Genomic DNA, 27725 nt, shown 5'->3' with positions numbered 1-27725 from the left:
TAAAATAGAAATAGAAAACCATCTAATTTTGGCTATTTGAATTCACCCTAAATTAAATTGGCTTTACATTTGGCATCAACATTTGCAGGATAAAAATGCCAGTTCACAAAAATAAATGGATTCACTTTAACTTAAATTAATATTAATAAACTAGTCTTGAATAATTATATATTTTAAAATTTTCCGCAATAAAGAGCAAATGTTCCACTGTTGGTTATCTTGATCATGATAGAACTGTAAGTTTCAATTTAGTGCAACTTTTATCTAGCAGCAATAATGGTGTTATTTTTAGCACTTGCTTTTTTAACTCAAATGTATCACTTTCCATAATGCAAAAATAAAACTGTTTTATAGTGGATAGTAATGACAAAAACAAAATATATTTGCCTACTGTGCATGATTTTCTACCATGTCAATTTTAAACCACATTAATGTAAAAAAAAAAATATTATGGAGTTTTATTTTATGGGCTTGTATTAAATAAATTGTGCAGCTAATTTTAAATTAATTACTCTGTGACAACACCATCTTAGTTTAGCTGAGTTATATCCCTTCCGTTCAGACTGTAAATACTAAAAAAATTAATATTATTCTTTTTTCTTCTTGCTTATAATGTTGGACTGGATTTTTTCCAACACAATTAAGTATTACATGTCAACCTGTTATGTGCGAAAATAATTATGATTTTTATTGATTTTAGCTATAGACAATCAAGGCTAAAAATACTTGCGACCACTGAACTAATAAAAAAAAACTACTCAAATAATGACCAGAGTAAATTTAAACTAAGAATTATGCACATGAACACAACACTGACCGTACTGACCGTTCCAAAAAAGTTAAAGTAATCCAAAAGCAGGGAGGCAGTGTTAGATAGGCGCCCTCCATAAAGTCTGTAGGCATCCGCTGGTCTGGTGAACTTTTACTACAGCCTCACTCAGTTAATCCGTAAGGAATGCACATTAAACAGGTTGCAGAACAAGTGGAACTTAATCTCCTGGCAAAGTTATGGCATCTTCCAGAAAGTTAATCCTTTTTTTTTACGCTGGATGAAAAAAATTTTTTATCAAATTTAAAAATTTAATATTAATTTTTTTTTCTTTTAAGTTAAGTCATTTTATAAAGTGACATGTAATTCTGAGGCATAACAATAACATGTACATTTTATTTCAAGCCTGATATGTATTATAGCTATGAATAACAAATAGTCTTGTAATGGTATAACAAAAAAAAAACATTCCATAGTTTAATGAATAAAAGCTAAATAAACCAATGTACAGAAATGTCATGTCTAGTCTAGAACTGATAATTTTTTTAGCAGATTTTATAGTTTGTGGAAAAAGGAATTTAAAATGTGGGCTAAACTTGACACTGCGTCTACATCAAGAAAAATTCTGCAGGTTTAAATCTTGGACCTTGGTCTATAGATGTGTGTAACCATAGGCCTAAAGTGTTGCTTTAAGTAAAGTAAAAATTATAAAGTTTTGTTCCATACCATGTCTCATTATTAAAAAGCATTAATTAACATAAAATTACATGAGCTGAACTTTTACTTCCTTATACAATCAGAAGACATTATAAAAACTAGAAAAGAAAATGACCTAATTCAATGGCAATTTCCACTCATATAATAATGTAATTGATTTTTTTAATCTTTGAAACATTGATGTGATTTCCCTAGAAAGTTTTTTAAAGGAAAAAACCTGATAGATAGGCCGTACTAAAGTGTATACTTTGTACAACTCAGTGTTAACGTTTCCAGCGATCTAAAATTGAACAAGCCACCAGATGTTTTAATAACTAGCAGATTAACACACTTTCACGGATAACATAAATCACATTTTTTTTACAATTTTATATTCAACAGACGTGATTTTTAAAAAACAAATTCAGTGGGAGAAAATGTATAATTGATAATTTTAGTTATTTTTAAATGCAAATTAAAAAAAAATATTCACTCCATTTTTACAATCTAGATTCAATCTTAAATGATTTTTTTCAAAACTTTTTTTATTAAAATATTTTAATTATAAATATCCCTAATGGAATTAAACCAAACCAAACACTATTAAAAACAGTATTTTAATTACCTGAAATTTGTTGCAAGCTCAGTAGAAATCCCAAAAAGAAACAATCACCCAACACAACATCAACTTCTTGCTTAAAAAATAAACTCTTCTAGACAGCGGCATTAATCCCTTGCCTAATCACCTGTCTGTTTTCCCTCTCCACCAGACTGTGCCATCGCAGGTAGAATTATTAAAGTGTTGAAGGCTTATTCACAGTAATCCAATCCCACAGTCAAATGATAAACATCTGCAGCCGACTTGCGTTTTTCTTTTGTTTAGGAAGCCTCCAGACTCTTGGGAATCTTGTGTAGCTGCCACACTATTTACATTTTTTTTCTTCTTTATTTACATTTCTGAAAGATAAATGTAAAACAAATATTAGTTTTTGAATCGGAAAATATTTTGAAGGTAAAATGTGAAACCACTTTCAGGCAGAAGCTAATGAACATCATTTTAATTTCTCAGACGTGTAGCAACTTCATTTAATTTTCATAACATCACAAATGCATTAGATTGTGAAAAATGGTTTACAAAACTTGACAAACTAACTAAATCAAGTGGTATATACACTTGGTGACTGAATAGGGGAATGTTTTAATTAATTAATGAAGATATCTAATTCAAATAGAGTGGTCAGTACTATCACCATGAACCAATTCCAGCACTATTGCGTCTGCTAGCCATGTTTCTTGCAGTACTATTTGACCAGTCTCTCTATTGAGGTAACACAACAACTACATCTAGAAGAGTGAGCAGTTAACACAGACATATTGTCTAACACAACACCATTTAGTAGCTAGTTAAAACCCAATCAGATCAGTCATCAACACCACAGCAGACGTGACAAGGTGTAGTAAACTAATGCCAGCCGCTAATGTCTTTATCAATCATCATCAAACTAATGGCTGCTGCTGATCACTGTTAGCTGTGTGAACCCAAGGGAAACAAATCTGGTCCAACTACTTGTACTTTGTTTACACAGTCATGTCTTTATTGGGAGTTACCTGCTACTTAATGCTGCAGGATATGTTGGTATAATATATCTCATATAATTGGGTCTTATAACAAATGATGCCACACTTTTTTTACCATTTTAACCCCCATCCCACCCCTCAGGCAACACAACGGTGACAAACAGCCCAACCCCCATAAGTCAACATGGTGATTCTTATTACATTATCAAGTTAGCTAGGGAAAGAAATAGACTATCAGTTTTAAATAACTAAAAATAGTTGACAAAAATATAAAATATAATAAATGATATAATGATATGTAGCTGCAGAAAGTGTATTTAATTAATAACTTTTTTTAAGGATGAAGCTAAATGTCAAACTTTATTAAACCTTTGAAGAGTGGGCATTTATAAATGGTGGATGTTCCCAAGGGATAACTACTACTTAATGTTGCATGATATCATGGGAACAGTATTCTACATGGAAAATATATTCATTACTGTTAAATAAAAAATGTATAATGTACTCCTCTTAGTCTTATTGTGAAATGAGGATATAATTTACTAGTTACTATCATAAGAGTATAAAATATTATTGGTATTTTATGAGGATTTTGTATAGGGTTTACTACTTACTGTTACACATCTTCATATGATATACAGAAGGTGAAATCAAGTTGTTTATAAATAACTAAGCACAGCTATAGTTGTCACATGTCATCATTATCAGACTATTCAACACAACTAACTCTACTAATCAGCATGAGCTTGACAGGAATCTATGCTAAATATAGCTATGTAAATCCTGATAAGCAGTACCAAACCTTTAGTGATTCATATGATTGTTTAATTTTTTTTTTTAAATAATGAATGTGGGTGTTTGACAAAGGTAGTAGATCACTACCACCTAGGGAAAACCCATCCAGTTAAAATGTTTATGAGTTATCTGCCCATAACAAGCAACACTCCTTAAATTACATCAACACAGCTAGGATAAAAATAAACAAAGATAGAATTTTTTTTTTTTTTTACATTCCAAGTTTTCTCAAACCATAACTAATGGGTCCATGAAGTATTATAACCATACCACACTTTACAGTTTTAATCTAAACCTGATTCAATGTGTCTATGAGTTATAAAAGAAAATAAAAATATCCTAACAGGAATGTGGGTCTCAAGAGGGAAGATTGTACTACAAGTCTGTTTAATAGCTTTAGCATAGATTTATGTTGCCAGAAAAATTGTCCACCCAGTGTAAGCAAAGACAACTAGGGGAAAAAATGCACCAAAGTAAGCTAACTCTTGGCTAATTCTCTCCACTAAGTACAAGCTTGCTCCCAAAGGACAGGGTCACATTTTTATCTCCTAAAAAAAACAGTCTGGGAAAAACCTAAACACCTAGGTTTGCAGTGATGGGACTTCAAAAAAAAAATATTTACACAGGTTAAAAGAGGCTGCCTTTTGAGATGTCCTAATCCTTATGTTGGTGTTATTCAACATTTTGTTATAGAGAGTGCTATATTAAATTAAACAGAACAAATTATGATTTTTTTTAATGTCTAAAATTAGCATACACACATCTTTTAAGTACATAGTTTATGTGGTGTAGGCCTGCACAAAAGTGTATTTTTTCTAATGACTAGATATAGAATCTATCCAAAAAAAAAAAAAAAACTGAAATGAATAGAAGGTCACCAACAATACAGGGAAGCAAATAATATCTTAGTATAACTTGTGAAATGTGGCCACTTTGTTAGGTTTAATATATTGATTTTTCTTCTCAATACTGACTAAATATAAGCCAACAAAGTGTAAATGTGTGTGTGGGGGGGGGGGGGGGGAGGAACCCTAAGGCCACGAAGTGAACAGACGAGACTTGAAGACTGGACTGTCCAGGACACCGTGGTCTACGGCTAAGTGAGTTGACTGCACGTGTCATCTGTTTGTCGTGGACCCAATCCAAAACGAGAGGAATGCCAAAATCAAGAACACACGGACCCGTTCAAAAGGGAAGGATGGGGGGGGGGGGGGGGTTAAAAAGACGGGGGAGGTGGACCTGGGGAAGACCAGGGACGGTAACTAGTGCGAGATGGGGTCAGTTTGTGGTGACCTTCAAACTAAGCGCTGGGGCTGAACTAGGCAGGGGAAGAAATCGTTTTCGGTCTGGTGGGTAAGGGAGACAATACGATAGACATGTCGAAATCTTTGGGTCGAGGGGCGATCATGTAAAAGTAAGGATAGACAAAACAAAATGATAAAGAAAATAAACACAGCAGAAAGTGTTAGAACGAAGTGGGAAGGAATGTAAATAAATTGGAATGTAAATAAAAATGTCGTGGGTGTCTATTCGATTTTTTTGGTTGAAAGGAAAATGAAACGCCATGTTATGCTAAACTGCAGCCATGACATATAGGCTCGTGGGATCGGATAACCGAATAGATCAGTCAGAGAATCGTGGTGAGGGAAAATAGGAAATTATAAGCTCTGCTGGTCAGCTGATCAAATAGATCGATGGCTAGCGTGGGCTTTTTAATGGTTGGTGTGGGCGTGGGTTGGTGTGGGCAATTAGTGGTTGGTGTGGACGTGGGTGAGTGTGGGCGTGGGTTGGTGTGTACGTGGGTTGGTGTGGGCGTGGGTTGGTGTGGGCAAGTATTGGCTGGTGTGGGCAGGAGTTGATGTCTGCATGTAGGCGTAGGTTGGCGCTGATTGATGAATGCTGACTGGGCTTGAAGGGGGGGGGGGGGCGTTGGCTATGGCTGATGGTGTTGGTTCGTATATGCGGGTGTTGGTATCTGTAGGTGCTGGCTGGTATTTGTGAATGTCAGCTTGTTTGTACCCAGAACAAATCGAAATGACTTCGGTTATTCCCCATAAAATTACTAGTTACGGAAGCAAATCCACTTTTTTCAACAACCCTACCAAGAGACGTAGATTTTTTCCTGAACTGTGTGACAATAGAACGTAATGGCCACATGTCTACCTCTATCAGTGTGTTTGTCAACTGTACCATGTACACACAACACCAAGCCCAAAATACAGAACAAGCCGTCAACTGCGGTAGAACTGGATGTGACCCAGTCAGGACTCTGTGACGTGGTCTATTTATACCTGTACCTACATTCTTCATCTCGGGGTCAGTTTTACGTGGATGGGTTAACCGACAACCATCTTATTCAAAAACTGATTCGTACCCACATGCTATAGTAGCTTCGAATCGCCGAAAATATGTAGGTATTGCTAATCAATTAAAATAAATTAACAGACAACCATTTTATTCAAAAACAAATAAAATCTGATTGGTATCGATTAGCGGTAGCCACATGTTAGAATAGTCCAGAATCGCCGAAAATGGGTAGGTATTACAAATCGATTAAACGAGAAATTAGTATCCTTAAAAACAAACATCACAAATATTAAGTGTACCAAAACAGTCGTATATCGTGAATGACCTATAAAGATGTATGCAAATATGGCTAGTCGATTAGCTCTAAACGTTCATTCGTTTTAGGGTTAGGCTTAGAACTAAAGTTAAAGTACATCGTCATTACGGCATACTGTTTTAAAGCAAATATTTTCAGTGGCAGCGTTGGTACTGTCGAATTCACAAATTATGAATGACTGAAAAGTAGAAAATAAAATAACTAAATAGCGGCGTATGATACGCCGCGGGTCGGCTCGTGACTAATAAACGAGTACTTGACATTTAACTTGAGATAAAAAAACTATTGCAATAAAAGAAAGTACGCGTTGAAACCATTATCTTTAGCGTATTAGAAATAGCATGCCTAAGAGAATTTCTTAAGCCTTCATCCTTACAGATCTGAAGTAATCATTCTTGAAAATCTAAATCAATGCAAGGCCTGTAAATTGTGTAGCTTTAAGCAGCGTGTATCAGGGTTGACAGATTTATATCAGTGACAAAAATAGATTGGAGAGAGAGAGTTGAGCTAGATTTGATAACAGGAGATAATGTGTTGATGTAAAGTTATCGCGATGTGGACATCCCCCATAGATGGTGGCGTGAGTGGATAGAGACGTCGTGATGTGCACATCCCCCAGAGATGGTGGCGTGAGTGGATAGAGACGTCGTGATGTGCACATCCCCCAGAGATGGTGGCGTGAGTGGATAGAGACGTCGTGATGTGCACATCCCCTAGAGATGGTGGCGTGAGTGGATAGAGACGTCGTGATGTGCACATCCCCCAGAGATAGTGGCGTGAGTGGATAGAGACGTCGTGATGTGCACATCCCCTAGAGATGGTGGCGTGAGTGGATAGAGACGTCGTGATGTGCACATCCCCTAGAGATGGTGGCGTGAGTGGATAGAGATGTCGTGATGTGCACATCCCCTAGAGATGGTGGCGTGAGTGGATAGAGATGTCGTGATGTGCACATCCCCCAGAGATGGTGGCGTGAGTGGATAGAGACGTCGTGATGTGCACATCCCCCTAGAGATGGTGGCGTGAGTGGATAGAGATGTCGTGATGTGCACATCCCCCTAGAGATGGTGGCGTGAGTGGATAGAGATGTCGCGATGTGCACATCAATGGATGAAGGCGTGAGTGGGTGAGGTGCTGTGATGTGCACACCCAGTGGCTATAATGGCAGACATCGTGATGTGCACATCTCCCAGTGGCTATAATGAGTGCTATCGTGTTGGACACAGACGCGCGCGAAAACGACGCACCAAAATAATCCTCTTACACAATAGGTACCACCTGATTCGTTCAAAGCTGCCTTACGGAAAAGCTAGGGCTCAGCATAGATCACTGGTTCTTAACATTTTTTGGGTTACTAACCCCACCAGTATTATATGCAAATTCACCGAACACTTCTTAAATAGTTATATCTTTCGTGCTGGCAAAATCTCTCCGTGAGTGATATGAGTCGGGTGTGAGTCTTGACTTCCGCCGAACCCCTGAGACTGCCTTGCTGAACTCCTTGAGTTCGATCGAACACAGTTTAAGAACCGCTAGCATAGATGTTATAGAAATGGCGTGAATAACTTAAACCTGTTGTAGACAGACCAGACGAAACGTGTTGTTATAACTGGTTGCTATGACAACCAACAAGTCTCAACGGCTTGTTGATCGACATTGTGTGGAATTGTTTGAAGTCGAGCATCACTCAACAACACACACGACCTGTACTTTTAGAAGTGGGTGATGATGATGTCTTGCATGCCGTGTATCATCAGGGTCGGGCGGGTCAGGGGGGGGGGGGGGGGGGTCGAGGAAGTGACCGAGCTCATCCAGCTTAAATGAGTACTCAACTCGTGTTGGTCAAAGCAGCCGGGCTTAGACCCAAAACAATGCATTCGTAAGCCGATGTCACATAAACAGGTAAACTCTACTTTACCTGCTAAAATGCATTTGTATGCCGATGTCATATAAACAGATAACCTCTTTGACCGGACAGACACATCTAAAAATGTACATTACCTTTACATACTTATATTGTAGGGTTTGGGACGGCGTGGCCTAGCGGTAGAGAACTAGACTGCTAACCCGAAAATCTCGTTTTCGAATCCGGGTTTAAATCAGTGGAACGTACCTGAGTCCACCTTACGTTAGTGAAACAAAGGCGGTTGGGCATATCCCTTCATATGCCGAGGTCTCTCACGCAGATGAACTCTATTTCATCTGCCCCATGTGTCTTGGGCACAAACGGGAACTGATGGTGATAATAAGGTTCACCGGCATGTTCACCCGAACTCTATACCCAACCACCACAGTACCCCCCTAATAAATAATCAGCTTAACAAGTAGGAAGAAAAAACAATGCATTAAAGCGCCCTCTATAGCAGTCTATCTGACGGAATAAACAGACCCACCCCAAAAACAGAAACGTCTGTAGGACTATTGTTCGCTAAACCCTACAACAAAGCGCTATCTGACACAACGCCACCGCTTGGAGAAGCTAAGCAGATTTTCATACAGACAAATGCCCCAGCGAAACGGACAGGCGGCTATTTTTATAAATCACAGATTTGGCCAATTTAGCAATCACAACAGTGAGAGTGATTTTTTTTTTCTATACTGAATCTCATTGGTACAAATAAAACTTCGGTGTCTATTTTTGGAAACGCGTTGCGAATACTAGAAAACGAATGATCTTTATATAGAGGTTCCGTAACAGAATTACCCGAAGCTCTTTACATTTGGTATAAAAATTGGTAATACAAATCTTAACAAATAAAAACGTAAATATAGCACTTGTTTTTTTTTTAATCACATATAACTACTGTAACTCAAAATATCCGAATTGAATGAAATACAGCATTCACGGCGACTAATAAATAATTTTAGTCTATTTTCTCGAAACAATGGCCTCCATATGGTTATCATCAATTTATCTATGTAAGCATATCTTGGCTGAACATAATTATGTCTATGTTAAAGAAGTGTATGTAAGTCTATTTATTGCAGTTCTACCAAATATAATCTCAATCATTTTCTGGATACTTCAAAATACAAATTTAAAATAAATATTAACTAAATAAAAATAAAAGTAAATATATAGCAATATAAAGCTGATTTAAGAACCATTACAACCATGTTAAGAAACATGAAGTTAAAGGGGGGGGGGGTGGACTTAAATAGATGAAATGTAAAAGGCTAGCGTATGAAGGAAAATCCAACTTAATGGAACCGTAGCAATAATCAATAGAGGAGATTGAACACAAAAAGGAAACAATCGGGTAGAACGTCGAATGCTTTAACACACGCGCCCCTGATATCTAGACCCCCTTCCCCTTTCTCCTTAACTTTTTTACTTCCCTTTATTTTCTGGGAATTTAATTTACGCTTTCTGAGTGAGAAGCTGGGCTTTGTAGAGCCGGGAGTATGTGTTACATACAGCAGAGGAGCCCCGTGCTACCAATGGCTGGGGCTCTGTATAGGCCGGGAGTATGTGTTACATACAGGAGGAGCCCCGTGCTACCAATGGCTGGGGCTCTGTGGGGCTCTGTAGAGCCGGGAGTATGTATAACATACACGAGGAGCCCCGTGCTACCAATGGCTGGGGCTCTGTGGGGCTCTGTAGAGTCGGGAGTATGTGTTACATACAGGAGAGGAGCCCCGTGCTACCAATGGCTGGGGCTCTGTGGGGCTCTATAGAGCCGGGAGTATGTGTTACATACAGGAGGAGCCCCGTGCTACCAATGGCTGGGGCTCTGTGGGGCTCTGTAGAGTCGGGAGTATGTGTTACATACAGGAGAGGAGCCCCGTGCTACCAATGGCTGGGGCTCTGTGGGGCTCTGTAGAGTCGGGAGTATGTGTTACATACAGGAGAGGAGCCCAGTGCTACCAATGGCTGGGGCTCTGTATAGGCCGGGAGTATGTGTTACATACAGGAGGAGCCCCGTGCTACCAATGGCTGGGGCTCTGTGGGGCTCTATAGAGCCGGGAGTATGTGTTACATACAGGAGAGGAGCCCCGTGCTACCAATAGCTGGGGCTCTATAGAGCCGGGAGTATGTGTTACATACAGGAGAGGAGCCCCGTGCTACCAATGGCTGGGGCTCTGTGGGGCTCTATAGAGCCGGGAGTATGTGTTACATACAGGAGAGGAGCCCCGTGCTACCAATGGCTGGGGCTCTGTGGGGCTCTATAGAGCCGGGAGTATGTGTTACATACAGGAGGAGCCCCGTGCTACCAATGGCTGGGGCTCTGTGGGGCTCTATAGAGCCGGGAGTATGTGTTACATACAGGAGGAGCCACGTGCTACCAATGGCTGGGGCTCTATAGAGCCGGGAGTATGTGTTACATACAGGAGCGGAGCCCAGTGCTACCAATGGCTGGGGCTCTATAGAGCCGGGAGTATGTGTTACATACAGGAGGAGCCCCGTGCTACCAATGGCTGGGGCTCTGTGGGGCTCTATAGAGCCGGGAGTATGTGTTACATACAGGAGGAGCCCCGTGCTACCAATGGCTGGGGCTCTGTGGGGCTCTATAGAGCCGGGAGTATGTGTTACATACAGGAGGAGCCCCGTGCTACCAATGGCTGGGGCTCTGTGGGGCTCTGTAGAGTCGGGAGTATGTGTTACATACAGGAGAGGAGCCCCGTGCTACCAATGGCTGGGGCTCTGTGGGGCTCTGTAGAGTCGGGAGTATGTGTTACATACAGGAGAGGAGCCCAGTGCTACCAATGGCTGGGGCTCTGTATAGGCCGGGAGTATGTGTTACATACAGGAGAGGAGCCCCGTGCTACCAATGGCTGGGGCTCTGTGGGGCTCTATAGAGCCGGGAGTATGTGTTACATACAGGAGAGGAGCCCCGTGCTACCAATGGCTGGGGCTCTGTGGGGCTCTATAGAGCCGGGAGTATGTGTTACATACAGGAGGAGCCCAGTGCTACCAATGGCTGGGGCTCTGTATAGGCCGGGAGTATGTATTACATACACGAGGAGCCCCGTGCTACCAATGGCTGGGGCTCTGTGGGGCTCTATAGAGCCGGGAGTATGTGTTACATACAGGAGGAGCCCCGTGCTACCAATGGCTGGGGCTCTGTGGGGCTCTATAGAGCCGGGAGTATGTGTTACATACAGGAGAGGAGCCCCGTGCTACCAATGGCTGGGGCTCTGTGGGGCTCTATAGAGCCGGGAGTATGTGTTACATACAGGAGAGGAGCCCCGTGCTACCAATGGCTGGGGCTCTGTGGGGCTCTATAGAGCCGGGAGTATGTGTTACATACAGGAGGAGCCCAGTGCTACCAATGGCTGGGGCTCTGTATAGGCCGGGAGTATGTATTACATACACGAGGAGCCCCGTGCTACCAATGGCTGGGGCTCTGTGGGGCTCTATAGAGCCGGGAGTATGTGTTACATACAGGAGGAGCCCCGTGCTACCAATGGCTGGGGCTCTGTGGGGCTCTGTAGAGCCGGGAGTATGTGTTACATACAGGAGGAGCCCCGTGCTACCAATGGCTGGGGCTCTGTGGGGCTCTATAGAGCCGCGAGAATGTGTTACATACAGGAGGAGCCCCGTGCTACCAATGGCTGGGGCTCTGTGGGGCTCTATAGAGCCGAGAGTATGTGTTACATACAGGAGCCCCGTGCTACCAACGGCTGGGGCTCTATTGGGCTGGGGCTCTGTATATTGCTGATAGTATGTGTTACATACACAAGGAGCCCCGTGCTACCAACGGCTGGGGCTCTATTGGGCTGGGGCTCTGTATAGGGTTGATAGTATGTGTTACATACACGAGGAGCCCCGTGCTACCAACGGCTGGGGCTCTATTGGGCTGGGGCTCTGTATAGGGCTGATAGTATGTGTTACATACACATGGAGCCCCGTGCTACCAACGGCTGGGGCTCTTTTGGGCTGGGGCTCTGTATAGGGCTGATAGTATGTGTTACATACACGAGGAGCCCCGTGCTACCAACGGCTGGGGCTCTATTGGGCTGGGGCTCTGTATAGGGCCGGGAGTATGTATTACATACACGAGGAGCCCCGTGCTACCAATCAATAGACTGAGGCTCTGATTGTCCACGGGATATCAGAAATCATGCTCGCCTCAGTCCACTCGCCACTAATGATCCACTCGCGTCAAGATCGAAAGTGGTAGTGTCTAGGGTGGTGCCACACAAAATGGTTGTGTCTACGATGAAATCTATGAAGGACAAAGTTGTGCCAAAGAAAAGATAGTGTCTATGACGGAATGCATGCGAAGAGGGTCGGTATTCTCACATAGAAGAAACACAATGGTGTCTTTGCATCTCGCCATAAGGTCTTGTACAATCTGCGATGTCGATACGTATGCAGGCCTATGTCCACTAGTAGATTCTCGTGCACTACAACCAACCAGTTCACAGTTAACATTCCCATATTAATCGCCACAATTTCTGTGAGTTTACATCAACTAACACGATCACTGACAAAGTATACTTGAACTCGATTCGCCGAATACACCAGCATGTCATTTATCTAAGGAGAAAGCCACTCTGTCACTGTTGTGGATAAGACCAATATAGTATATTGTACCTCAATAGTATACTGTACCACAAGAAACTCTACATATCACTTAGTTCAAATATACATAGTTCCCTTCAACATGTAGTCCAGGGGTCGGAAAGCTTTTTGTGTATCGATCCAGTTTTAAGTCATGTATGCTTTCAATTATTTAGGAAACCGCGATAAAACTTGTGGTGGTTCTGGTAATTTTATACTGTAGAAACTATTTCAACACGCGTGGTGAGTGTACCACTGTCACAAATTTTATGTGTAACACGTTTTTTTTCTTGAACATTAATTAATGAGTCTCAGGTGGTCGACCTTTTAAAATAATCATATTTTCCCGTTCGTCCCTAAGACACATGGGGCAGATGAAGAAGAGTGCATCTGTTTCAATGACTAAGGCATACACGGGGATACTCTGGACAGCCATATACACAGCCGCCTGTGGTTCCCTATGTCGGGTACCTATCAGAGCTGAGTGGACTCAGGGACGCCCTATAGACTCGAGCCCGGGATCCGAACTTGAGCAGCCGAAACATCTACCAACTGACCACACCGTCCCACTTTAACCATAAATAAAGAAATCGCTTTGACTTAACAGTTGCAAGTTTCTCTTAAATTAAATTATACATCACACGGACAAGAGAGATCGGGTCCAGATTTATTTAGAACCCGACTAACGCTGTGTGACGGTACTTGGCCCTTAATTTCTTAGTCTCAGGATGAAAGTACTGAAGAAATACATCCTCGTGTGTAAGGGGTTGTCTAGTAATGAATGGACGGTGGACTAGAGTGACTTTACGTTAAATAGAGGGGGGGGGGCTTAAGAAATACGACTTAACTTACGTTTTGTATAACTGAATGTGTAACTGTTGATTAAATCCGATATGAAGTAGTGAGGTGCATTATCCGATAGGCATACCTCTAAGTAATAAAACAAAGGTATCAACATATAATGTCTGAAAATCGTGAAGAATTAATATTTTTACAGTTGCATATACCTTTCAACAATTATTGCTACTCAACTACAAAGACGGTGTTAAATATGACTTAGATATTCATATCACGTCAACAGCCACGGCAGTTTTTTATTTATTACCAGTCACACAACAACCGCTAAAGATAAAAACCAACCAGACGCTAACCAACAAACCGTCCATCTTAATGTGGGGATCGTGCAGCGGTCATACATTTGGGCACCTACAGTGTTAGTAGCTGACCTTTAGCGCGGATTAATCTATCAGTATGACAACTCTCATTCGTCTTCCGGTATCGAGGGTGAGGGAGGGGGGGGGAACGAATCCTTAAGTGGAGAGCGGTGGGATAGGATGGTGATTTACGGCGATGGCGTGTTTTTAACAAGATTTCAGCTCCTCTTGTATCTATACAGTGTGTCTCCCCCAGTTTGGTTTATCACTAAGTCAAGTTGCCCTTTCGGACCTAACAATCCATAGGCCAGATAAAGTAGAGTCCATGTTTCTTGACCTAAGTATATGAAGGGATGGTGTGGCCAGCACTAGGCCCAGCCGCTTTTACTTTCCCTAACGTGAGTCAGGTACCCATCAGAACTGGGTGGAGAGACATAGTAAGTCTGGAAAGAGATCCGAAATCGAAACCTTCGGGCTAGCAGTCAATCGCGTTACCTCCCGACCAAGCCGTCTCATTAATCATCACTTAGGACTTGGACCAAAGACAATTCGTGATAGCTTTTATCAACACATGTTTTCAACCGGTAGGAAAATTATGTTCTATGCAAAACGTGTTTATTCTAAAAATCAGCTAAACAGGTTGATTTCAAACGAGCTAAACGTGTTTGTTCTAAATTAACAAAACGTGTTTATTCCAAATCAAGTTAATGTATCATTACACTTTTTACAGTTCACGTTTGCAAACAAACAGTTCGCGTTGTATTCTCGTAAAAAAATTATTTTAAAATATTTATTTTAGCTCGAGTCACGGGGACAATGACGCGCCAAAAAAAAAAACCTGACGGACAACAGAAGGTGTTGGGAAAACAAACACATCAAATCTGCTCACGTTCGAGCGTCTAATAACACAGTCAACAACAACACAGCTGAAGGGAAACAACTTTGGCTCAACTGTAAACAAGAATACAACCTGCTGGTCCTTGTTCAAACTGATCAGATCAAGTTCTCATAATTCCATTCTTCTTTTCAAAACCAACATCCATCGTGACACTTCAAAACATGCTTCCAAAATTTGAAAACTGATAAAATAATATAATCTTTCTTAATGTCAACAGCAGTCTAAAAGTAGCTACGATTAAAAAAAAGGAATCAAGTTAAAGAAAAATGCTTCAAGCATATAGATCTAAACTAACCTGTAAAAAAAAAACATTATGTGGCAAAACTATGTCGATCGGTAAAAATCAGCATATGAACCACTTCTACCTACAGCACAAAAGACACAATAATACCGAATTAGTTTTATGATTGTAAGTTACCGAATCTGCATATGAACTACTTACACCTACAGCACAAGACATACGTATACCGAACTAGTTTTATCAATGTAAGTTACTGTCTTCTGATAGTGTCAACACAAGAGTGGCTGGGGTAAAAGGGTGGCTGTATCAGCTACAAGTGTTTGGCTTGTTATACATAAACTTGTGCTACCGGTGGGGTTGCTGTCCTAAGTCTGCAAGCTGTTAACTAACTGGTGTTTTAGTAGCATGCCAAAACCCGACAAATGATGGTTGTACCAGAGCACGCCACTATAACTATTATATACACAGACATTGCCTTTCTTAGAACCACTTCTCTATACTAAAGACAGCTCGTAAGTTTAAAATGTCCCTCTAAGACCACGATCTAAACCAACTTGTCTCTAGAGATCGCCTCTTTAGCCACCACGATACTCCAGTAATCCATGCTCGAAGATTAATGCGAAAAATACGAACCTCCAAGAAGAGGCTTCAAATGAAAATGAAATAATCCTTGATCCCTCAACAGGTGATTAGATAAGGATTCCCATGAGTTATCTTCATCCCGTCTTGATTTTTAATTAAAAACCAGCAGTCTATTACAATGGCAGTCAGAAAAGTTGAATTCGTAATAAGATTGTAGTTACTTGCATACACTATCGTATCGCTAGTAAATAGGTATTGTTACAAGGTCATAACAGTGATGCTATGGAAAGATCAACTTAGAAATTGTCGGGTCATAGTTTAAGATCTGCTTATGCGGCTGTTCTTTGACGTACACATACGAACATAATAAAGCAATCAATTATTTACAGCTCATCTACATTACTTAGCCATCAAAAGTTGAAAGAAAGAGTGAGATTGCACATGTGATCCAAGGGACTGTTGTTGTTTTGATACCCCGCGACTTTTCAACTAATGTTGTTCTAGACTTTGTTTTAAATCGATTGACGAGCTAGCGAGTCCTGGGTAGATATCGACATCTACACCACCCACAACACATAAAAATACACAGGATTTATCTCGTCTACAGAGGTGGATATCAACATCACAACACATCAACAAAACCACAGAGGTATCTCGGCATCATGGCTTGATACCAACATCACATCAACAAAACGCACGCAATTTGCTGTGTCTCGACCACTGCGTTGATACCAACATGACAGCACATCAACAAAACCACAAAATGTATCTCGGCATCAAAGATTGATAACATAACACATCAATAAAACGCAACATGTAGCATCTCGACATAATTACAAACAAAACATCCCCTGTACACAGATACTCACCTCCCCACGTGTGATGTTTTAACCACCATCTAAATCGCCGCTGTGTTCTAAACATACCAGGCTCAAGTTCAGATAAAACCCTTATCGAGATTTACACCAGCAGTGACGTTATTAGGGTACGCCGATGTCATTCCTTACCCGGCACTTATCTCACAATCGAGAGCGTGTGCAGGCTAAATGCCGAACATCACCGAAACAACCCGGGGTACGCCGATAGTACGAAAGTCGACATAGTGGTCGGGATGGGGTAGGTACAGCTAATGTCAGACACGGTTGAGTTGTTTTAACTGCAAGGTTGGCCTAATCGTGACTGTCGGGGTAGTACAGCTTAGAGACAAACGATTTCTACCAAACGAGTCCATTCAAACCTTGCTTGATATTCAAGTGCTTGGCCGTAGGACAGGTGGTGTAGCTGCTCGTGGGAGGTGGTCAGTCCCGTAGTGAGAATGTGTGGGGTGGGGTCAGTTTTAAAGGGTATGTGTGGTGGAGGGTCAGTCTGGAGGTGTGTGTGGTGATGTGGGGAGGGGGACAGTCCTCAAACTGTACGGTTACGTGTTAGTCGGGTAATGTGAGTGAGGTGGGGGTCAGTCCCGAACTGTGTGGTGGAGGGGGGGGAGTCACTAACTAAATGTATGTGTGTATGGTAAGGGATCAGTCAGACAATGTGAGTGGGCTGGGGTCAGTCCCGAAGTGTGTGTGTGTGTGGCGGGGTAGAGTCAATCCCACAGAGGGTTTGAAGGCTTACATCCCCTAAACATGGTGGGGGGGGGGGGGGTGGGGTGCGTTAAGAAAGCCCTTTGTGTCCTATACAAAATCAGCTTAGACTAGATTTGTATAAAGCTAGACAATTGGTAAACTTGATAGTTTCCCCTAAGATATCAAACTGTTTAGCTACCCCACCGTTGTCTAGCTATTTCAAGAGATTAATTTGTTCTTGAGATTTCAACGGGAAGTGAGGATTACGCTGTTGGTCATCTTACAACTGAGCTAATCTGGCACAGCTAGCACTGTTTACATTCTGATAACCATAGGCTGTATGTAGGGTGGCAAAGGTCGTGTTGAGGGGTAAAGGTGTAGGCGACAGGTCTATCCTGATAGTGTGGTATTACGTGGTGTGGGTCTTGTGGGTGGGGTGGGGGTAAAGGTCTAGGCGACAGGTCTATCCTGATAGTGTGGTATTACGTGGTTACGGTCATGTATGCTGGGGTTAGGGGTGGGGGTAAAGGTGTATGCTGGGGGTAAAGGTGTGGGCGACAGGTCTATCCTGATAGTGTGGTATTACGTGGTGTGGGTCATGTGTGTGGGGTGGAGGTGGGGGTGTGGGTGGGGGAGAAAAAGGTGTAGGCGAAACGTATATTACGATAACTTATTTTCACGTGACGGTAGTTCTTACAGGCATACCTTCGAAATAAATTATTAATAGACAAATATCAATTATAATAAATATTAAAAAAAAACACGTTTTTTATACTTTAAACTGTGTGTCGCCGTCCCGTGAACCCCCCCCCCCCCCCCCCCAGTCTAATGGTATAAATCAGGGGTCTCCAAACTTTTCAGTCCGAGGGCCGCATTAACTATCAAATTTCAGTTCGGGGGCCAGTTAATTCCAAACATGTCTATGATTTTTCTGGGCAAAGTTCCTCAGCCATCACCAACAAACGTTTTTCCGTGGACAAAAAGATCGCCGCGGGCCGGATGAGAGGACTTTGCGGGCCGCATCCGGCCCGCGGGCCGTAGTTTGGAGACCCCTGGTATAAATTCATGTGAATACAAAAAGAGAAACAATGCTCACACTGGCTGTTTATGCTTTACACAGATAAACTTTAAACTAACAAAGTAAAAAAAAAAGCCAGAATCCAACACTGTCCTTTTAAATTAGCCAGTATTTTAAAAATATTCTGAATCTGCTTAACATATTTTCTTACACAGAAGAATAAAATAAGTGTAAAACAAATAAAGCGACACAAAACAAAACAAAACACGAGCGCTACACAGCGGCCACGAGCGGTGTGTAGTTTGACTATTTACAAACAAATGACCTGTTGACACGACAGACGCTAATCGGCGCCCGGCACGGACAGCCGGTGTCTGATACCGCTCAACACCGGACAGTTCAAACCTATCGAGATATCCAATACAGCTGATCACACCACGGGGGACTTCATTGTTCAACTACAACGAGAAATCGATCAATTCTTTACCTGATCAAGTCGAGGGTAGTTTTCATACCAATGTCGGATAGTTAGTTGTAAACAACGAGTGCTACTAACATTAACGTCTGTTTGGTGACTACAAATAAGTAATAACACAACTTTTTTTAGTAGTAGAAGTAAAATTTGGTGTCGTAATTACGGGAATCTGAATTCATACTTCACTATATATAACTAACATGCTCAGGGCGTATTAAATTGCTTAATGGGTGATTAGAAAGTCTAAATGAGACTAATTTTACTGACAGGTGTTCATCAAACTTAGTTCTAGCTCAAGCTTACACTCATAAAGTATCACGAGAGAAAACTTTAACCCACAAAACGATATTGTTTTCTATATATACATGTATGTAGTCACTTATCAATAACCTACTTAACTTGACAGAATGGGCGACACACAGGGAAGCAATATAATATCCCCCCCCCCCCCCCCACACACACACGCCGAAAAAAAAATTGAATCGAAAGACAGAAATGACAGGCGTACACCGAGAGGGGGGGGGGGGGGGCATGTCGAATTCCTCCAACACGGAAGCCCTACATGTTGTCAACCTTTCTGTCAACTTAGGCTACAAACACAATTTGGTGGGTTGGTTCAGCATACACTGTAAACCTACGTATGTTGTCAACATTTCAGTCAACCTAGTCTACAAACACAATTTGGTGGGTTGGTTCAGCATTCATTTAAAACCTACGTGCTTCGAATACGGCCCCGTTTTAAGCCCTATCTAATGTATATGCCAAAATACAACGCCTAATTTCACTTTAGTTAAAAAACATATATGATTACATAAACAAAAACTAAAGTATTTAAATAGGCCCTTGTAGATAAATTTAAAACATAAAAAAAGTAATCGAAAAACTAGATCACGACGCAAATATTTGAACGAAATGTATATACATTAACAAGGAAAACGAAAAGGTAGACATAAAGCTGTACATACCACAACAACAGCGGGAGATGAACAAGTGACACGCACGAACTGAAGTGATTACCAGATCTAGGTCTGCCCTACAGGTTTCTAGTCCTGTAGGACAAGCAGGCAATAATCTTTAGCCGGAGGTTAAGCCGGTTCAGGCGGTCAAATACGGTTTGTTTTACCTTGCCGGTCTATTGTCAGTGGGGTGGGGAGGGGTGCGTGTCTCGATAGGTATGGATGTTTGATAATCGTAAAAAGATGGCTGACAGCCGTGTGAACGTGAATGTCACCAAGTAGGTGTAAAAGGCAGAGAGAGGGGGCTGTGTAGTTTTGTCAAGGCGGCCTAGTTGTGTGGTAAGTAGCTACCTACCCATGCGTGTAATACAGCTGATGTACGCCTCTCGGCAAGTACTGACACAATATTAAGGCCCACGGTTAATAAGGCTTGTATTGACAAAACGCGATCCCCGCTTACTAAGTTGAAAATGTTTCTAGAGGTGTATACAACATTGAGTCAATGTATTGACATTTGTCAGCCTCAAGCAAAGTATTGTAACATTTCATACTTAAACAAAACGTATATTCTATTTTATTAAAAAAAAACAAAAAAAAAACAAGGACACACCAGATAACATCCACGATGGTTATGATCGTACCCCATAAGTGTAGCTGAATCCCATTGTATCTTCACTACACGAAACGTGAACTGGTCCACACTTGAAGACACCCAACGATCCATACCACTTACCTTTCTACAGACTATAGCCTCCACACCCCACCCTACACCCTCTCCGTCAAGCAGATGGGGTAACCTCTGCTGACGTAGTACATGTCCAGGAACGAAAATAAAACAATGTCACCACTCACTCGTGACTTACGTAAGGATCCACTACTGACACATAGCCCGATGTCACAGTGACACACTACATTTCTGACACCTTTTTTGGAAGACCGATGTAACTGTAACACACTTTAATCCATTAGTTACACATCTAGATTGGCAGTCGTAATTGTGACATCCTTAAGGATCCACTACTGACACACTGTTATAGACACACTTATGTAACTGGCGCATTTAAGGATCAACCACTGGCACACTTCATAGACACATATGTAACCAACACACTTTATAGACACCTATGTAACGGACACACTTTATAGACAAACCTCTGTAAGTGACACACTTTATAGACACACCTCTGTAAGTGACACACTTTATAGACACCTCTGTTAGTGACACACTTTATAGACACACCTCTGTAAGTGACACACTTTATAGACAAACCTCTGTAAGTGACACACTTTATAGACACACCTCTGTAAGTGACACACTTTATAGACACCTCTGTAAGTGACACACTTTATAGACACACCTCTGTAAGTGACACACTTTATAGACACACCTCTGTAAGTGACACACTTTAGGATCCACCACTGACATGTTATAGATACACCTCTTTAAGTGACACACCTCTGTGACACACTTTACACACACACCTATGAAACTGACACACTTAAAGATCCCACTACTGACACACATTCTAAAATAAGCAGAGCCAACCGTCGCACCCCCTCCCCCCTTTAAGGACCCCGTGATGACGAGCTTATTTTCGGATGACCCACAGGCCTACATAATATTTCCCGTACATCTCAACAACAATCAGAACTTCAAGACAACGTAAAATCCCACGAACCTAAACCGAAACTTACAATTTTTTCACTTTCATTGATTATTTCGGTATGACGAAATTATAAATTAGGACATGTAGGTATTTTTAGTTTAGGAGTAAATGTTCTGCTTAAAAATAGCTGCTTTAAAAAATCCATCGAAATTAAATTTCTTTTTAAAATTTTGATATTTGCAATTAATTTATTGACCACTTGTTATGAAAGTGTAGTTAGAAAATACGTAAAATTAAGATATCGATTGGATATTTTTAGCATGATACTTAATTCGTGCCCTACTTTTTAGGACCAGAGATCCAATTTTTTTTAAAAATTAGTAAATCTTATGACAAAGTATGTAAATATCCAGTTGGATAGTAAAAATAGTAAAAATACTTGCTACATCGGCCTTCATTAGTAATGTCGGTGTGGATACTTCAATGGTAAAGCCAACACACTAGCCTAGTCTTCCCAGTCCTGAACCTGGGTCCCCCATACATACAGGCCAAATCAACCACAGGTCAATGTCTGACTGTCGGGGGCCAAGACGCATCCACCTCCCCATCCCTGCCCCTCATGTGTAGTTGTCCATGTCTGGGCTGGTCAGTTTTAACCCCCACCCCCCGCCCCCATCTATAAATAACGTCACGTGTCTGGTGTGAACGGTCGGACAGTTTTGTCCACTGACCAGACGAGATAAAACCATGGGGGGGGGGGGGGGGGGGGGGGGTAATCATGGATGGTAGGATTGAAATGGTCCCACATCACATGCGGATGGTAGGATTGAAATGGTCCCACATCACATGCGGATGGTAGGATTGAAATGGTCCCACATCACATGCGGATGGTAGGATTGAAATGGTCCCACAGCACAGGCGGATGGTAGGATTGAAATGGTCCCACATCACAGGCTGATGGTAGGATTGAAATGGTCCCACAGCACAGGCGGATGGTAGGATTGAAATGGTCCCACATCAAAGGCTGATCTCGGATGGTAGGATTGAAATGGTCCCACATCACAGACGGATGGTAGGATTGAAATGGTCCCACATCACATGCGGATAGTAGGATTAAAATAATCCCACATCACGTGCGGATGGTAGGATTGAAATGGTCCCACATCAAAGGCTGATGGTAGGATTGAAATGGTCCCACATCACAGGCTGATGATAGGATTGAAATGGTCCCACATTACAGGCTGATGGTAGGATTGAAATGGTCCCACATCACAGGCTGATGGTAGGATTGAAATGGTCCCACATCACAGGCTGATGGTAGGATTGAAATGGTCCCACATCACAGGCTGATGATAGGATTGAAATGGTCCCACATTACAGGCTGATGGTAGGATTGAAATGGTGCAACATCACAGGCACAATGTAGATGGTAGCATGGGTTGCGTAGCCACTTCTTTTTTTTTAAAGAATCTCACATAATAAATCAAAATTTAAAAATAAATTGACTTTTCATTTTATTTTATTGACCAGTTTTTGTGAAATACGAAAACAGTTTGTAATGTTATGAAAATTGTTTTTTAAAATGTTCACTACTTTTAGGTTTTATTATTTTCCATAGCATGTTTATATTAAGGTAAGCACTTGGTGAAATGGTGTTGTGCATGCATAAATTGTACCAAGAAACTAATGTAATTAGAACAAAATAGAGCTCACCCTCCCCCCACCCCAAGCTTACTGCCATCAAACAACGTCACGTGATCATGGTGTACGGTCCAGCGGCCGGTGCGGCAGATGATAAAGCCTGTCGAGAAAGCACGGATGGTGAGATAAAAACTGACCAAACGTACGGCTATGGGCAACAATTACTGGCAGGGGCCACTCATCAGGTGACCGGTACTTTCTTTTAATTAGCAGGACGTTATGCAGGTGGTTAAATGAATACCCCAATTAGATAAGCGCATATTTTACTACACGTTACTAAAACACATCTGATTATTGAGTTCTCTTAATTAAGAGTAGTGGGATTAACACTCCATGTTACATATATTAAATAAAGTTTCTAATGATAGTAAACAATAACGATGGGTATCGTAGAGATATCAAATGTCGCGGTATTGTAACACAGAGAATGACCGACTATACGACCCGGTAATACTTAACACAGAGAATGACCAACTATATCACAAGGCAATACATCGAACACAATACAGAGAATGACCCCCCAACTATACATGGTAAAACATCGAACACAGCATATTAAACAGAGAATGACCCACTATACGACCCGGGGTACATCCAATAGAACACAGCACAGAAAATGACCAACTATACGACATGGCAATACATAAAACAACACAGAGAATGACCAACTATACGACATGGCAATACATAAAACAACACAGAGAATGACCAACTATACGACATGGCAATACATAACACACCACAGAGAATGACCAACAATAAGACCCAGGGTATATCCAATACAACACACCACAGAGAATGACCAACTATACGACAAGGCAATACATAACACAACACAGAGAATGACCAGCCCACCCAACGCCTGGTGTTAAAATAGCCAATACGATGCTCCACTTACTCGCACCCAAGACGTTTATGAATTATCTTGACATAAAATCGATGGATATCGATTACAGCGTGCCTCCCACCCCAACCGCGCAATTCGTGTTTACATTCGTGCCTTCCACGGAGAAATTTTAAACAACCCTGCAGTCTTGGAGAAAACTACAAGTTTATTTTTTTTTAACCAACTGCGTATATCGGGTGAAATTAAATAAACTAAAAAAAACGGAACAATTGATTACTCACTAAATATTTACTACAGCTGCAAAATCTACACACCAACCAGGATAGCAGAGTAGATGTTCCCCTAAGTAAGCAATTCGCCTACACAGCCATACCAGGAGGTGATATAATGATAACATTGGAAGACAGCGGCGTATCTAAAGTAGGGAGAAGGAGGAAGTCCCCTCTCCCCATCGTGGTATGTTCCACAATGCTTTTTATTTTACTTCTACACAAACACTTATTATGGAATCACAATAAATACGCCCCTGATTCTCTATGTATCACGGAAAAGTAGTGTTGATATCTCACAAAGTGTGTCGAAATGTGCAGCTTGTGTAGCTACGCCGCTGTTTAAAGTGGTATGAGGTGACTGCATACCTACAAAACGCTAGATAGTCCAGGCGAACGTTAGCCTGATAACGTAATCTGGCGCTGCCAAAAAAGCCCAGTCGATCCTGGTTTAATTCCCTTACAAAGACGGGCTCTCCCGTGAATCAAATGTTCAGTGAACACTGAGAATGTTATGGGGCGACAATAGCAGATATATATCACACACAACTTCATTGCTGATGTTCAATGGTGTTTTTCTATAGCAATATGTATTGTATAGCTTTCTTTTCTTCATGGAGGTAACATTTTTAGAGGTACGATTAAGGTCAGATCTAGTGTATGGTCCATGACAGGGTTAGTGAAAGTCAACGTTAGCGTAGCTATTCTGGAGAAAAAATATATATTTTAAAACCATGGAATACGTCCCTAATACGTTTACATTAGTACCAGTTCAATTTCTTTACAGAATGAAATAAAGTGTACCCTATTACAATTAGTTCAGCTAAAGTTATGAATGTGTGAATTGTTTCCGAAATCACAATTACACAAAAAGCATTGTGGTTTCATCCACAATTTGGCATGGGACCACAATCAAAAACGCATACGTCTTTTCTATTTCGGTAATTCCCTGCTGAAAATACCCGAAACGAACGATTAAGATAGCAGGAATGTGAAAAATGACACCAGCCATCCGAGGTAATCTTACGAAAGACATGAATAAACATATCAAAGAAACGTTTCTAAGCCCTTCTCGATACGTTTGTTTTTAACATTACTTCAAACGTTTGGGAGAGGGGGGAGGGCACCACAAATAAAAGGCTGGGATACGACGCGGGGAGGGACAGTGAGGGGAGGGGTCCGGGTCGCGTTGACAAGATGTAAAGACCGAGGCCGAGAAGGGTGTGTTACGTCACGAAACAGGACGGGAGACTACACGGAGAAAGTAGACCTTCGATCTGTCGCAGGCTGACAGCGTAGATTCTTGAATACCGCGCATTTTGTCACGATACAGGACGGGAGACTACACGGAGAAAGTAGACCTTCCATCTGTCGCAGGCTGACAGCGTAGATTCTTGAATACCGCGCATTTTTAACATACCTGCCTTTTTTTTTTAAAGCCAAGGGTTGACATGACAACCGTATCTTCTTCTTCTTCTTCGTTCTTAATTTTTGAATATGGTGGAGGATTTAGACAACAAGTCCAACTTCGTGGACAAACCGGACTGTGGTCTCCAGTTTGTCAGGTGTCCCATATAATTTTTCCCTGAGTGGGGTGGGCTGGGGCCAGTGTCTGACTCTTGCCTGGCCATACAGAGTACATTCCTGGAGTACGTGCTCCGTGTTTTCCGGGGCCTTGCCACAAGGGCACATTTCGCTACACCCAACCTTCAGTTTTTTGTGCATGTGTTGATTTAGTCTGTTGTGGCCTGTTCTAAGTCGAAAGATTATGTATTGTTGTTTTCGTGTTAAATTGTAATAGCCGTCGTCTTTAATGTAGTGAGGGTGTGTGACACATTTGCGTTTGTTTGTTTTTTATTATTCTTTTTATTTCTTTTGGGTGTAGCGAAATTTCCGGTTGTGGTTTCTTTCCCCCAATTTTTGCCAGCTGACAACCGTATAATTCTCGTTTAATAAGTGTTTGTTTTTTGTTTTAGTTTCTTGATTTATTTATTTTAAATACTCTCGTATTCAAAACATGAATACAGTAGAAAAGATGAATATTCATTGTGTAAGATAAAGAAAATAGGCATACCACACCCCACTCCTCTACAAAACAAACACATTTAAAATATGTGTCGTTTTTACGTGTTTGAATTTTCGGTGTTTCACTGCGATTTCCGTAGAATAAATAAAGAAAAACAAATATCCGGAAGTTATTAAATAAGTAATTTGGCTATGTATTCAATATGCTTTACTCACTAAGGCTAGAACTTGTGTGTTTGGCTGTGAATTCACTAGGCTTTACTCACTAAGGCTAGAACTTGTGTGTTTGGCTATGAATTCACTATGCTTTACTCACTAAGGCTAGAACTTGTGTGTTTGGCTGTGAATTCACTATGCTTTACTCACTAAGGCTAGAACTTGTGTGACAGTATGATCCAGCTTATGACGTCTCTAACCGTGCCGTGACATCTAGTGTCAGACAGACCTGTAACACATGCAGGTATTTAGGGCGTTGACACGGTAAAGCTTCGGTTCAGCCTCATTACATTATCACAATACTAAAACAGTTAACTACAGCACATTCACTGATGAGAATCCTAAAGACACACCCTATTTTTTTACAAGTGTATTACTTTTTTTTTTACTTTCTCGAATATACGAAGTATAGAGAAAGTCTTGTAATCGTGCAAAAATAAAAATTTTTACACCGCCCTGAGTCGGAAAAACATTTTTGCAATCTTGTCCGTATGTCTGTGTGTACGTGTGTCTGTAAACACGATAACTTGAGTACCGTTACAGCTAGGTTGATGAAATATTATATATAAGTATTTTATCAAAATTGTAGATCCGTATCAACTTTAGAGCGATTTCCGATAACCGAAAGTGGCACTTTTTCTACTTTGAATTTTTCAAAAGCCTATAACTTGAGTACTATTTCAGATAGATAAATGAAATTTCACATGTAAGTAAAAGATCTAATCCTCTACCTTCTATCAAATTTTGAGTAATTTCCGTTGACCGGAAGTAGTAATTTACGCTATTTCCGATTTCTCAAAAAAACGCATGTGAATTTATAAAGTACTAATAATATTCCGCACTATTATGCATATTTTGCTTTGGCGTTCGCTTGGTGCGCAATTCTTTTTTCTACGAGATTCTGTTCGCCCGCGGCGATCCTTTGTCCATGGAATAAATGTTTGTTAGAGGTGGCTGAGAAACTATGCCCAGAAAATTAAAAACAATTTGAAAATGTAGCTTTGGGTGCAAATACCATTGCCCGCCGTGTTGCAGACATTGGTGAAAACATCGTGACTCAAATAGCGACAAATGCAAGCAAGTTTCGCAATTTTTTAATTGTAATGGATCAGTTACTGGACAGCTGTTCCACATCTCAACTGCTATGTTCATTAGAGGTGTGGATTAAGACTCAAAGAATTCAAGCAGCAGTTTAGGTAGCG

The 27725-nt window shown here is 41.2% G+C and overlaps 1 protein-coding gene across 14 annotated transcripts in view; it reads right to left on the bottom strand.

The window, feature by feature from the left end:
- The window catches only part of LOC131938356 (microtubule-associated protein futsch), a 100554-nt gene that overhangs the window by 61269 nt on the left and 11560 nt on the right, over nucleotides 1-27725 (bottom strand). For 9 of the 14 annotated variants that reach the window (XM_059296368.1, XM_059296367.1, XM_059296366.1 and 6 more), the window contains 2 exons: nucleotides 2091-2422; nucleotides 827-1045 (listed from right to left, as the gene is read on the bottom strand). The gene's annotated coding sequence lies outside the window, so the exon portion shown is untranslated. Of the gene's footprint in view, nucleotides 1-826; nucleotides 1046-2090; nucleotides 2423-2709; nucleotides 2729-3657; nucleotides 3754-3845; nucleotides 3929-16713; nucleotides 16761-19867; nucleotides 19941-27725 lie in introns of those variants that run through there. The other 5 variants (XM_059296372.1, XM_059296370.1, XM_059296371.1 and 2 more) reach the window with 5 other exon arrangements.

Source organism: Physella acuta, unplaced genomic scaffold (assembly GCF_028476545.2).
Source record: "Physella acuta isolate Inbredline_101_S28 unplaced genomic scaffold, ASM2847654v3 ptg000242l, whole genome shotgun sequence".
Lineage (NCBI taxonomy): Eukaryota > Metazoa > Mollusca > Gastropoda > Physidae > Physella > Physella acuta.
Note: the sequence above shows the minus strand (reverse complement) of the source record. Positions and strands in the feature narration are given on the sequence as shown.